Source organism: Centruroides sculpturatus, unplaced genomic scaffold (genome assembly GCF_000671375.1).
Source record: "Centruroides sculpturatus isolate CEXI.00-Female unplaced genomic scaffold, Cexi_2.0 scaffold1088, whole genome shotgun sequence".
Classification (NCBI taxonomy): domain Eukaryota; kingdom Metazoa; phylum Arthropoda; class Arachnida; order Scorpiones; family Buthidae; genus Centruroides; species Centruroides sculpturatus.
The window spans coordinates 144,292-157,158 of NW_019385342.1; the positions used below are offsets into that span (position 1 = coordinate 144,292).

General features: G+C 32.1%; 2 long non-coding RNA genes across 3 annotated transcripts; both read left to right on the forward strand.

Annotated features, from left to right (window-relative positions):
• The first annotated feature begins 7,903 nt into the window (after window positions 1–7,903).
• LOC111637888 lies at window positions 7,904–9,080 on the forward strand. The gene is made up of 3 exons (XR_002758753.1): window positions 7,904–8,131; window positions 8,198–8,231; window positions 8,911–9,080. It is a non-coding gene; the product is annotated as an uncharacterized LOC111637888 (long non-coding RNA).
• Window positions 9,081–10,478: 1,398 nt separating this feature from the next.
• Window positions 10,479–12,032, forward strand: LOC111637887. 2 transcript variants are annotated; one of them, XR_002758752.1, is made up of 4 exons: window positions 10,493–10,528; window positions 10,632–10,706; window positions 10,799–10,832; window positions 11,893–12,032. It is a non-coding gene; the product is annotated as an uncharacterized LOC111637887 (long non-coding RNA). The 2 variants fall into 2 exon arrangements; XR_002758751.1 differs by having other exon boundaries at window positions 10,479–10,706.
• Window positions 12,033–12,867: the final 835 nt, after the last annotated feature.

Here is a 12,867-nt window from a genome sequence, read left to right on the forward strand (position 1 = left end):
GACCCCCTTTATCTCCTCACCCCGTTGACCTTAAACCATCAAAATTTAATAGCATTAATCTCCCTAGTACATAAATCTCCCTGTGAAATTTCAGAAATTTTCGACAAAAAGCACAGAAATTATTAAGGTTCAAAGGGTGTAAACAAAATTGTGCCCCAACACCCGAAAAAAAAAAACCCGAATTATTTTGCATTTGTCGACATTCCAAAGTTTACGAGTCTAATCACGTTGCATAAATGTAAATATAAAAAAACTATTTTTCTTAATCCTCAGGTATCTTATACCGTTACTGAGTAGAGGTAGTGTTGAAAATATTTGTTTTACCTGTTTGCTTTAAGACGAAAGTAGTGAATATGTTTACTAAGCGCAAGAAAGGCAAGCCAAGAAACAGCAGTGGCGCATTATCCTATGGGCAAAAAAGGGCCATTCTTGATGACCCAAACCAATGTTCCGTAAGAAAATATTTTCCCGAAGACAAATGTATGAAATCAACACTATACACGACGTCCCCTAATTCAAATTCGCTCGAACCCCGTAAAGTTATCACGCGCGTTAAACGTGGTAAAAGAAAAATTGTTTTGATTGTTTATAACAATTTTATAATGTAAGGACTCGTGCACTGTAAATGAATATTTTAATGGAACTATATTGTGTGTAAATGTATTGGTGTTCTTCGGTAGTTCACCTATCATGATGATTTTTGCGACGTCATGTTGTCCACGTCACTATCGACTTGGTTGAGATGGTATTTACCATCACCAGTGATAAATACTGTATTTAAATTTCTGCCATTTCACTGTTGACAATCATGAAGTTACTCGTAACAATTTTGATCTGCTTTATCCTAAGTCTTCAGGAATATCAACAAGTTAATGGTATTTTATTCAAAATTACATATAATTTTAAAAATTAAACATTTCTAATTGTTTCTTTATTTTTAGGTGCAAGTGTAAAATCTTTTATTACCAAGCGGTCGTAAGTATATTATTATTTGACACTGGAAAAAACCGGATTTTGAACCTATTTCTGGTAGATTAGATTACCAATGAAACCATGCAATGTGTATGAGGTATGGGAAACGACGTCCTGATCAGGTTTAGTTTATTTGATTACGTCTCCCGAGAGGACTTTTATGGGAAAATAACCCCTATTCAGGTGTTACGAACATGAAGAATAACTGGGAAATCCCACGTATATGTACGAAACATCTGAAATAAAATTATGTCTGTGTTCTTAAAGAAAATAGTAGACCTAATAATTAAAAACATTATTTTATTTAATCTATTTCGTGGATTTTCTAATTGTTTTGTCNTATATTAAAAACTAAAATTTATTTGTTTGTAAGCTTAAAATAGATCCTTATTAACCATACATTATTAAAAATGCATTAATAAATAAAATACAGAACCAAAATTGCCAATTTATGGTTTAGCCTAGTGACAAGTAGATTTGGAAACAAGTAAAATCGACTTATGTCGTTTTTCGACTTAAGTCGTTCTCCTGGAACCAATTACCAACGTAAGGCGAGGTATACCTGTATAATAATTCTCCTATCATTCATCATCGTTTTATTAATAACTGTGAAATGTAAAAATTGTTTATAAGGAAAAAAATAATGTAAAAAGAAAAGTTAAAGGACATTTTGCCATAACTATGCAAAATAATATGGTTAATTTAAATACAGGCATGTTAACAGCTGCATGCTGGGAAACTTTTGTCGGATATATAGATGGAAATTCATAACAGAAACCCGTGATAGAATATTGTCAGAGTTTGAACTGTATGCTGAAAACCCTACTGAGGATCCTGGCCTAAATTTTTTGGCGAAATGCATTTAGGGAGTCTGAAAGTGTAATAAAGTGTTTCTCGGCAATTGGGTTTGATTTTACCTTTTTTAACTTTAATTTTTATTTCATTATTGATATAATGTTTTATAAATTTGGAGTTACCTACCCTCAGTAAGTCAGAAAAGAAAGAAAAATTGATTTTTCATGTATTTTTTTCTACAATACAATTAGGTAAGAAATATAACTATGCAACTATGTATTATAAACTACTTACTTTCATTTGTTTCACTTGATTCTATATCTGGTGAGCTAGACATATTGAAAATTGTTGGTATAGCATTAGGAACAAGCCTGTTCCTCAAGTCATTAAGAAAACACTTATCCTCAAAATGATCCGAACAGATGCAACAATTTTTATATAGATACTTATTATCTTTTGTTAGTAAATCTTCTCTTCCACAGTTTATAATCCAACTTTTGCACCTGTAAGAAAACATCAGGCAAATATTTATATACAATGTATATACAGGGTCTTCCAAAAAGAATGCTACCATTTTAAATTATTGCAATTATGTTAATTAATATCTGGAAACATTGTCGTATGCATTAAAACATTGGAAAACTGTCTAAGTTTCACACTGGCTAATTACAATTTCTCAATGTGTGCACCTCATCACAGAGCAAATCTGACTGATACTCAAATTTTTCCTATTCTCACTATGATATATCTGTTGTCACTTCTCCCATAGCAGCGACAATTCTACGGCTCCTGAGATCACAATGACGAGTGATTTTAACTTTGCAATGGCATTCCTAAGGAACAACTAAAGATTTTGGTATGGCTAAAATCCTCATTTGGTATGAGAACCTGTCAGGGACAATCTGAAGGTCAATGAACCAGATAGTCCATTTTTCTTCAGTTAGGGCACTGTTAATAGATGCAACTACCAGGACATGACGGAAATCTTCATATTCCCATAAACTAAACATTTGCAGTGTGTTTAGTTTTCCACCTTCCAAAAGATAGAACCCCTCCATACTGGAATTGGGACATGTGAGTGGTCTTGAATAAAACTTTTTCAGATTGCTGGATTGGTCATTCCTTGGTTACCTAATTCTAAATAAAAAAGTCCAGTTTAGATTTGATTCAAAATCCCTCAGAATGGTAGGCTGATGTTTTAACTATCATAATCTGTTAAAATTTCACTCTCTTCCCAAGTAACTATCTCAACCATCAATAGTAATTGCCTTCAAATTTAATTTATTCAATTTTAAACAATTAATTTTTCTGCTTGACTATAATGTTAAGAAAAACATTTATGATTCCATACATTTTTATATATTCTGTTAATAATTCCTTATTATTTTCATTAGATATATCGTTCAAAGATAGATATATGTTGAGGATTGCATGTATGCTATAAAAGTGCTAAACACAAGAATTGTAGATGCCATGTTAATGTCATCTACAATTCTTGGCTAGGAAATGGGTTAAAATCAAGTAAAAACTAATATCATACATGGCACATAAGGAACACACAAGAAAATAGTGATTTAATATAGAGCCTAATTAACTTTTTCAGAAAATATTTCTATCACCATTGTTTACAGTACTGTATCTGTGCTCCTTTTCCCAAAATTAAGTCACAAAACTAGGGAAAGTTTGTTCACAAGAATTCATTTCAAATATATGACTAATTAAAATTGAAACTGGCAGGTTCCATTGTTTTCAATGATTAAAAAAGTAAGCTCCTTTGTTTACAAATGGAAGATGACTTTTGTGGTGGACAAAATACCAAACAAAAGAAACCATCAACAAAATCCTGTGTTACAAGATTGCCATATTAAAATGTGTGAGATTGCATAGAAAGATTCAAAAAAATTAAAAAAAAAAGCCAAGAATAGTCAAGAAAAAAGTACACCATTTCAAACAGCTTTTTGTAATTGTGATGGACAAATGTCACAAACTTTCAATTCAAATTGATGCCATATAATTCTGCTAGATTTCTTTTCTTTTTCCAAAACTCAAATATCTTTGCTAATAAAAAGTTTTTGTCAGATGAACAAGTCATTGCTAGAATAGACTTTTTCACAGACTATGACAAATCAGCTTATAAGGATATAACTATTTGCATTACAGAACCGTTGGACCAAATGCTTTAGTATTTAGAGAATAATATACTAAAGACAAAATACATTCAAAACAGTTTCTATATCAAGCCATAAACTTTTCAAACTAGGTTAATTATGGGCTAATTATGGCTCTATTTTCTACCATATATAAATTTTATAGATTTATTATATTTTTAAATAATAATTTATGATTTTTTTTTTGTTTTTAATTGCAACATAGAAAAATAAACAAAATTCATTCATACAAAGTGGAATTCAGACTAGCAAGAGCACACTACACTATACTTCTAGTTGGAAGAGTTTAATCTGTTGTGTTACTCAATTTATTGCTTTTTCAGCTATTCAAACTGCAATTTAGAAAACCCAAGTGCTTTCTGACTGTCCCATCATCGACAAGACATATAAAAATCAAGGGATGAACCAGATACCAAGTTAAACATAAAAAAAATGAAGCAAGAGAATCCTTGTGACCAATACAAACGGGAAAAATTCAATAAGCATTATAACATACATTGACACAAAATAACCAAATAGCATAAGCAATGTGCATTGCAGAAGATAACATGTACTTTTCTTTTTTGTTATATTAAACAGAGGTAATCTCCTCTTTCTCTGTTCTCACTCCATCTGCTTGAATAAGGAATTAATTTCCTATGTTAAATAATATTTTTACTTCACATATAATTTCAAACATAACGTGCAATTATTTATTGTGACGTCATCACAATGCCAGGCTGCAATTTTCAATCATTTATTTAATTTAAAATATATGCTCTCCACCTCAAATTAGTAGTGGCTTGCCCTTGTACATCATACTTTTCCTTTAACAATTGAGTTGTGCCGGTCATCTATCTAACACCTTTCGGGGGAAAATTTTTGAATTGAAATAACATGACTTCTGGATTGCATCAGAAATTCTTATATAGCAATTAACTATATAAAATCTTCTGATGCAAACCAGAAGTCACATTATTTCATGTTGATTGGGGCCTCCTACCCCTAAGCTTTCAAAATCTGGTCTCATCTTTCATCTATCTAACTCCATTCTCGAGATTAAGGAAAGGGCCAAGCCCACAAAGAAGTGAGGAACCAAGCCTGACATAACCAAATCAGACCACCACCAAAAATTTCTAGGGTTTTGTTTGAATTTGATTCAAAATCTCTTGTAATGGTAGGCCAACACTAACATCCCAGCTATCAATAGTAATTGCCTTCAAGTTTATATTCATTACATTTGAAACAATTTTTCTACAGTTCTAATTCTTGTAGACACAAAAGATTATAATATATAATATAAATCACTGTATAAAAGAAGAAGAACTCCTATGCCAATTGAAAACATCAGTCATAAGTAAAGGCTCACTGAAGTAATTCAAGGTTCCTCTGTGATTTATAATGGAAACCACAATGTTTCTCTGTCATTTATAATGGAAACCACATTGTGGTTTCCATTATAAATGTATTTTTCTGCTCGAATATAATGTTATCAGGAACATTTCTGATAACAGAATATATAAGAACTTTATTTAAGAACATTATTTTCATTAGAAATAGCCTTCAAGTCGAATAGGAAGAAACACCTACAGAGCAACTCTGAAAAAAATAAATAAGGTGAATTACAGTATTTTGTCAATCAATTCCACAAGTTAGATCATTCAGCCTGTCTTAAATAGAGTAGAAAAACAATAAATAATCCAATATAACCATATATATTCAGGATTCTATTATTATTTTAATATAATTATACAATATTATAATATAAAATAAGACTCACCTTTCAAGGTCTTTTGGGAAAGTAAAGAAACATTTGTCGGGAAATTTGCCCTTGCAGTTATGGCAATTAGTTGCTGAGCAATATCTTCCATAACCTTTTGTCATATCCAGTAATCATTAAATTTAATATTTTATATTATGTCTGCAGTGTTGCATTAATAGTAATATTTAAATAAATTTGAAATGCCAACTAAAAGAAAAAATTGCTCAAGAAATAAACGTTGGTTTCTCAGTAGGGCCACGACCCTTTGTTTTGCATCATCTAAACATGGCGGGAGGGATCACGCGCGATTTGAACACGCTGACAGCGAGAGAGCACGTGGCTAAATTATAATTTTAATATACGCATTGAGCATCTCTATTATTAGATTATGATACGTTTCGAATAGGAATATTTTAATATAAAGAAAAGTATCGATAAGTAAACCTTAGTGAATAATATATACTCGCACCAGCCATAGAAATTTAAAGGAATAATGTCTAACGCCATCTAGAGTAATGAAATATGTTAAACCTAATCGAACCTAATCCGCTAACTTTTTAAAAAAAAAAAAATACAAAATTTTTAAAATAAATCAATAAATTTTTTAATTTGATTTTTTATTTTATATATAAAAGTAATAAACTAAAACTTTAATTAAAAAATTATTTTAAATTAATTAATTTGACAGCCGGATGATACGATTAATTAATGATTCAGCATAAGCAGAGTCGGTAGTTAATCTACCGACTCTGGCATAAGAATACGGGCGGGCGAAAGGCCCCAGGAATGTTTTGGGACTGGCAGAACTCATAATTGGCATGGAAGAAAACCCTGTTAGTACCTACGGGATGGAAAGAGAAAATTATAAATTCAACAATAATACATTTCTTGTTTGTGTAATAGAAAAACACGACTTAGAGGTCAGCGTTTGCTGACCAAATGGCCGAAATTGTAGACATCGGTCTGCCACTCTGGATATGCGGATTCAAGTTGAGGTCACGGGCCTCGAGAGATTTTTATTGGAGATCTGTCCCGGATATATCTGGTCCCGTTTCTTATTATCTCTATTGTGAATCTAGCCAAGCCCATAAAGGGAATGATTAAACAAGGGTAAAGTGATATGCTCATTTTTAGAACTTAAGAATAAATTATTCTTGAGTTCTAAACATGGGCATATTACTTTACCCTTGTTTAACCACATTAGAAATTGTTAATCTTTTCCCAAAATGAAGGTACACTACAAATGCTTTTATAAAATGCCTTTAAAATGATTTTTGGTGTGTTACAATGGCATGTTTAACCGGTATTTTTAATTAATTGAATTGTATTAATACAAACATTTAAGAAAATAATCCAGTAAAGAGTTGCTTAACTTTCCAGGTAACATTTAAAATTTTCGTAGCGCCATCTGTTACGATATTTTTTTTAAAAAACTATTTATATTTTTTGTTATTATAAAATGGCAAAAAGCTTAATTTTGAGGGTAGAGACGGGTTTTATTTTAAAAAAAAAGACAATTGTAAATGCTAATAACGAGTAAAATCGTCATTAATTCCGACCCTACTCGCGATACAATACACGACCCCCTTTATCTCCTCACCCCGTTGACCTTAAACCATCAAAATTTAATAGCATTAATCTCCCTAGTACATAAATCTCCCTGTGAAATTTCAGAAATTTTCGACAAAAAGCACAGAAATTATTAAGGTTCAAAGGGTGTAAACAAAATTGTGCCCCAACACCCGAAAAAAAAAAACCCGAATTATTTTGCATTTGTCGACATTCCAAAGTTTACGAGTCTAATCACGTTGCATAAATGTAAATATAAAAAAACTATTTTTCTTAATCCTCAGGTATCTTATACCGTTACTGAGTAGAGGTAGTGTTGAAAATATTTGTTTTACCTGTTTGCTTTAAGACGAAAGTAGTGAATATGTTTACTAAGCGCAAGAAAGGCAAGCCAAGAAACAGCAGTGGCGCATTATCCTATGGGCAAAAAAGGGCCATTCTTGATGACCCAAACCAATGTTCCGTAAGAAAATATTTTCCCGAAGACAAATGTATGAAATCAACACTATACACGACGTCCCCTAATTCAAATTCGCTCGAACCCCGTAAAGTTATCACGCGCGTTAAACGTGGTAAAAGAAAAATTGTTTTGATTGTTTATAACAATTTTATAATGTAAGGACTCGTGCACTGTAAATGAATATTTTAATGGAACTATATTGTGTGTAAATGTATTGGTGTTCTTCGGTAGTTCACCTATCATGATGATTTTTGCGACGTCATGTTGTCCACGTCACTATCGACTTGGTTGAGATGGTATTTACCATCACCAGTGATAAATACTGTATTTAAATTTCTGCCATTTCACTGTTGACAATCATGAAGTTACTCGTAACAATTTTGATCTGCTTTATCCTAAGTCTTCAGGAATATCAACAAGTTAATGGTATTTTATTCAAAATTACATATAATTTTAAAAATTAAACATTTCTAATTGTTTCTTTATTTTTAGGTGCAAGTGTAAAATCTTTTATTACCAAGCGGTCGTAAGTATATTATTATTTGACACTGGAAAAAACCGGATTTTGAACCTATTTCTGGTAGATTAGATTACCAATGAAACCATGCAATGTGTATGAGGTATGGGAAACGACGTCCTGATCAGGTTTAGTTTATTTGATTACGTCTCCCGAGAGGACTTTTATGGGAAAATAACCCCTATTCAGGTGTTACGAACATGAAGAATAACTGGGAAATCCCACGTATATGTACGAAACATCTGAAATAAAATTATGTCTGTGTTCTTAAAGAAAATAGTAGACCTAATAATTAAAAACATTATTTTATTTAATCTATTTCGTGGATTTTCTAATTGTTTTGTCAAAACGGATCAGGAAATCTTCCATGCCTCATCCATGTTATCATATTGTGGATCAAGTTTCATTATTAATGACCAAAAGTTGAGATCAATCTGTAATGTAACTCTACTTCAAGTAAACAACACATTGAAATTTTAGGCAAAGGATAGAAATTACATAAATTGAAATTACCTAGATAATGTAAATATATGTTAATTACAATAATGTAAACGTAGTTGCTATAAGATTCATACTACCACGAAGATATTTTTAAACTATCTATTATTTAAATGTGTGTTTATATCTATTACAGATTAACACAATTAAAAACAAGGTTTTTTAATAATAATTTCCTTTTTTCGTACAGATGCATCTCGCTATATCAACACTGTAATCCATTTTCTGGGGATCCATGTTGCAAAGGAATATGTAGATGCCCACCGAAACTCCATTGTCAATGCACTACATGGAAATAAAAGTTTCTAAAATGTACTGTATGGAAAACAATCCGTTCAAAAGTTAAAAAATAAAATAAAATTGAAGCATAAGTTTACGTTTTCCTTGTAATTATTGTCCATTTTGTTTGTACCTTTGTGTACAGAAATAATGTGCTCTGAATATGAGAGATGGATTGACTGGAAAAGTCAACGCAACACATGAGGTATTTTCTCAACAGTAAGGCCTCCCAGAAGGACTTCATTAAAAAAACTGACCCCTATTTAACTGTTAGAAACGTGAAGAAAATCCGGAAAACCACGTGGCGAAGCGCGCACGAGATTTTTAGGACAACGAAGTGCCGAGAACATCGCACACGAGTTTTTTTTTTTACAAAAGATAAATATATATATAACTTTATGGAACTTTCCGAACAGGATCCTTATACAATGAGTACCATTTTTTTAAGGATTACTGGTATCATGAAGTATCCAAAAGGAAAACATGTTCTACAAAATGAAAAATGTCATCCTTTTCAATGCTACACAAAGAACATGCCCCATATTTTGCAATACGATATGAAGAACATGTCCGAGGAATTTTACTCAATCATCTTTACCAAGGGCGCCCGTAATTGGGAGCATGAAACACGTGTCTCTTTTTTGTTTGGAGTTATCCTTTTTCTATTCCCTAGGGAAACCCCAAATTTCACGATCAACAAATAGCAGAAAATTCTGCTCTAGCATATTCTGTAAATACAAAAGAAACTAATGACCGATAATGGTCGAAAAACCCCACAAATCTTAATGGGAGATCAATACACATTTTTATTACATTATATATTTCACTGTCTGCTTTTCTATATTTAAAATGTTTATATTACTGCAGACATAAATAAATCTACTCTGTAATGGGCCTAAAAAAATATTGCCTGGAGTCTGTCTTGCAAACGCTAGGATAGGCTCTACTCACAACCCGAACTCGAACCTGAATCCCCAGAACGGCAGGCTAATTACATCCTTAATTGCTATGTACTGTACATTGAGAGGGCCAAAAAACTTTAAAAATATATTCCTTTAATTTTAAAATGTTAGTGTTTTATACTTTTAACGTCTTATATAATAAATTCGTATTATCAATACATATTGCATTGTTTGATAGAGATATGTTCATAAATAATTGAAAAAGTCGATAGACATAAACATTAATTTTATTTCCGAGCAAACCACATCTGTTTTGATTGTAAATTCCATTTAAGTTATATTATTATTATTTTTTTAATGTCTATTTAACTGATGCATATATAAGTTATATATGAAACCACAGTTGTTGCTACTGCAAATTCATTTTTATTATAAAGTTATTGTTAATTTTATGTTTTAATGAATTCCGGTTATTTTCAATGGCAAAATTTTTATGATTTTTCTCCAAAAGGCCACATCTGATTGGTTAAACATAATGATTAATGGCTATAATAATTGGATAAATAGCCACCTTGATTTTAATAATCACTGAATCATTTCAGACTCCAAACCCTTTATGAAAAACTTGTTCGTTTTTAATATTATACGTTGAATAAATATTCTAAATACAGTCGTTACTTATTCATATAAATATATTTTAATTTACAACGGGTTTTTATATTTATTCTAGTTGCAGCAATGACGCTTAGAGTAGTACTTTTCATCTGTTTGATTCTAAGTCTTCAAGAATATCAAGAAGTAAATGGTAATGATATTACATTTATTCAAGAATTAAATTCTAATTTTAAGGATTAAATTAGAAATAAAATTATATTGTTTCTAATGGGACAATTATAGGTGGAGATGTAATACATTCCACTAATAAATGGAAGTAAGTATGAAGTTATATCATCAATTGTCTTAAGTAATTATTATTTTTTTTTAACTTTCCGTTCTGTGGGCACAAAGAGGGTCTCATTTAGCAAGCCCATTATGGGTTCGGCCAGGCCCACAGTGGGGTGGCTGGATGATGAGGGACGAAACCCGACATAACCAGACGGATCACCCCCGAAAAATTCCTGGTATTTATCGAACGCGGGTCGCTCAGAGCGGTAGGCTGCCACCTTGACCGCTCGGCCATCCGGCCAACCCTTAAATAGTTATTATAAGAGACTATGACTCGAGATCCAAATGGCCAAGGCAATTAAGGCGTCAGCCTCACCACCTACAGCCTCAATTGTGGATTGGCCGAATCCATGTTGGACATAAAAATAGTTTGTTTATTTGTTTTTTTGAAACCGTGTTGTACTATTTTTTGAGCGTATTAAACACGAGATCGTGTTATTAATCAAACACATGGCTTCTTTTTCATCCTGGCTTTCTTTTTCAATTAAATAAAGATGGAAAAGAAGCCACGTGTTTGATTAATAACACGATCTTGTGTTTAATACTCTCATAAAAATAGGTGTAAGAAAGAAAAAAAAAAAAACGAAACTTTCTGTAGCTCTATTTTTGTGCTGTATGATACCCTCAGAGGAATTTATGGGAAATTTGCCCCTATGTAACATCTATATTACAAACATAAAGAAAATCTGAAAAAACTCCATATAATCAGCCCGTTGGCCAGGCACGAACCCATGACCAAGTGTTCGGTGGTTTTATCCACTTGACCACTGGTGGACATAAATGCTGGTTACTAGAATTTATATCTATTAAGCAGTATAGTTATAAAGTCCATTATTGGCGCATAATAAATAACGTAGTCTTTTTTCAATGATTGTCGATTGTTGTTTCTATAAGATACCAACGATTCTAAGACGCATCTGTATTTCTAAAAAGCAAAAATGAGTAAAATATGCATCTTAGAGTCGAGAAATTATGTATAACATAATTGATGCGGATGATATATCATATTTCATTTTATAAACCCTTGGCTTTATTTTCGCGCATAGACCTAGATGTTTGAAGACATATGAACCATGCAAGCGTCCTAGAAGAAAGTGTTGCGAAGGTTACAAATGTAAATGCAAGAAAGACCAACCTTGTAGATGTAAAAAAGTCTGAGTTAATGAAAAAATCTCCATTTTAAAAATTATATTAAAAAACAATACATATATTGATCCAATAGACAAAAATCTTTGAATGAATAAAGTGTATTTGATAATGTACTCAGTTTCTATATTTTTCAATTATTATTCTCGGTATGCGCTTCACCAACAATTGGCAACGGTTTTCTTCGTGTGTCTTACATCTAAATAGAAACAACCGGATGACTGAGTGGTTAAGATGGCAGGTTACCGCTCCGGGGGACCCGGAATCGCATTAGGACGAGTTGGAAATTTCTCAGGAATCTTTCGGGGGTGGTCCGTCCGGGCACCATCCCTTTCTTCTTCTCCCATAGTCTTACTTATAAAGACCGTTGGAGAACCTCTAGAAAACTCTTGGTATACCCTTTCTATGTCTCCATGTCCCAATAACTCGTAGATAATTGGGCAATTGACAATTTAGCCCATTTCCTAATATTATCAGTCCAAGTCCATGTGGTTCTTGGCCTGCCTCTTGTCCTTGCCCTTTATATCACTCCTTGTTAGTCCATTTCCTCTGAAAACTTAACCTCGCTTAATAATAGCTACGCCACTGGAATCAGCATTAAAGTATCTTAAAAATTAATGGTAAAAAGATAATATGCGTCTAAAAATTTAGTAAGAGTTTAAAAATTGTACATTATAAAGAAAAATCTTATTATTTAAGTTCTGCTCTGAACCACACCAGCAATCTAGGGACCCCAGATATGGCCCACATTTAAACTTCGATATTCTTACTACAGTAATGAGTTTATAAAAGATTAGTTTGGGCCTCCTTTTGATAGGAACTCGAGACAATGGCCCTTTTTTTGCCCATAGAATAACGCGCCATTGGTTGAGCTG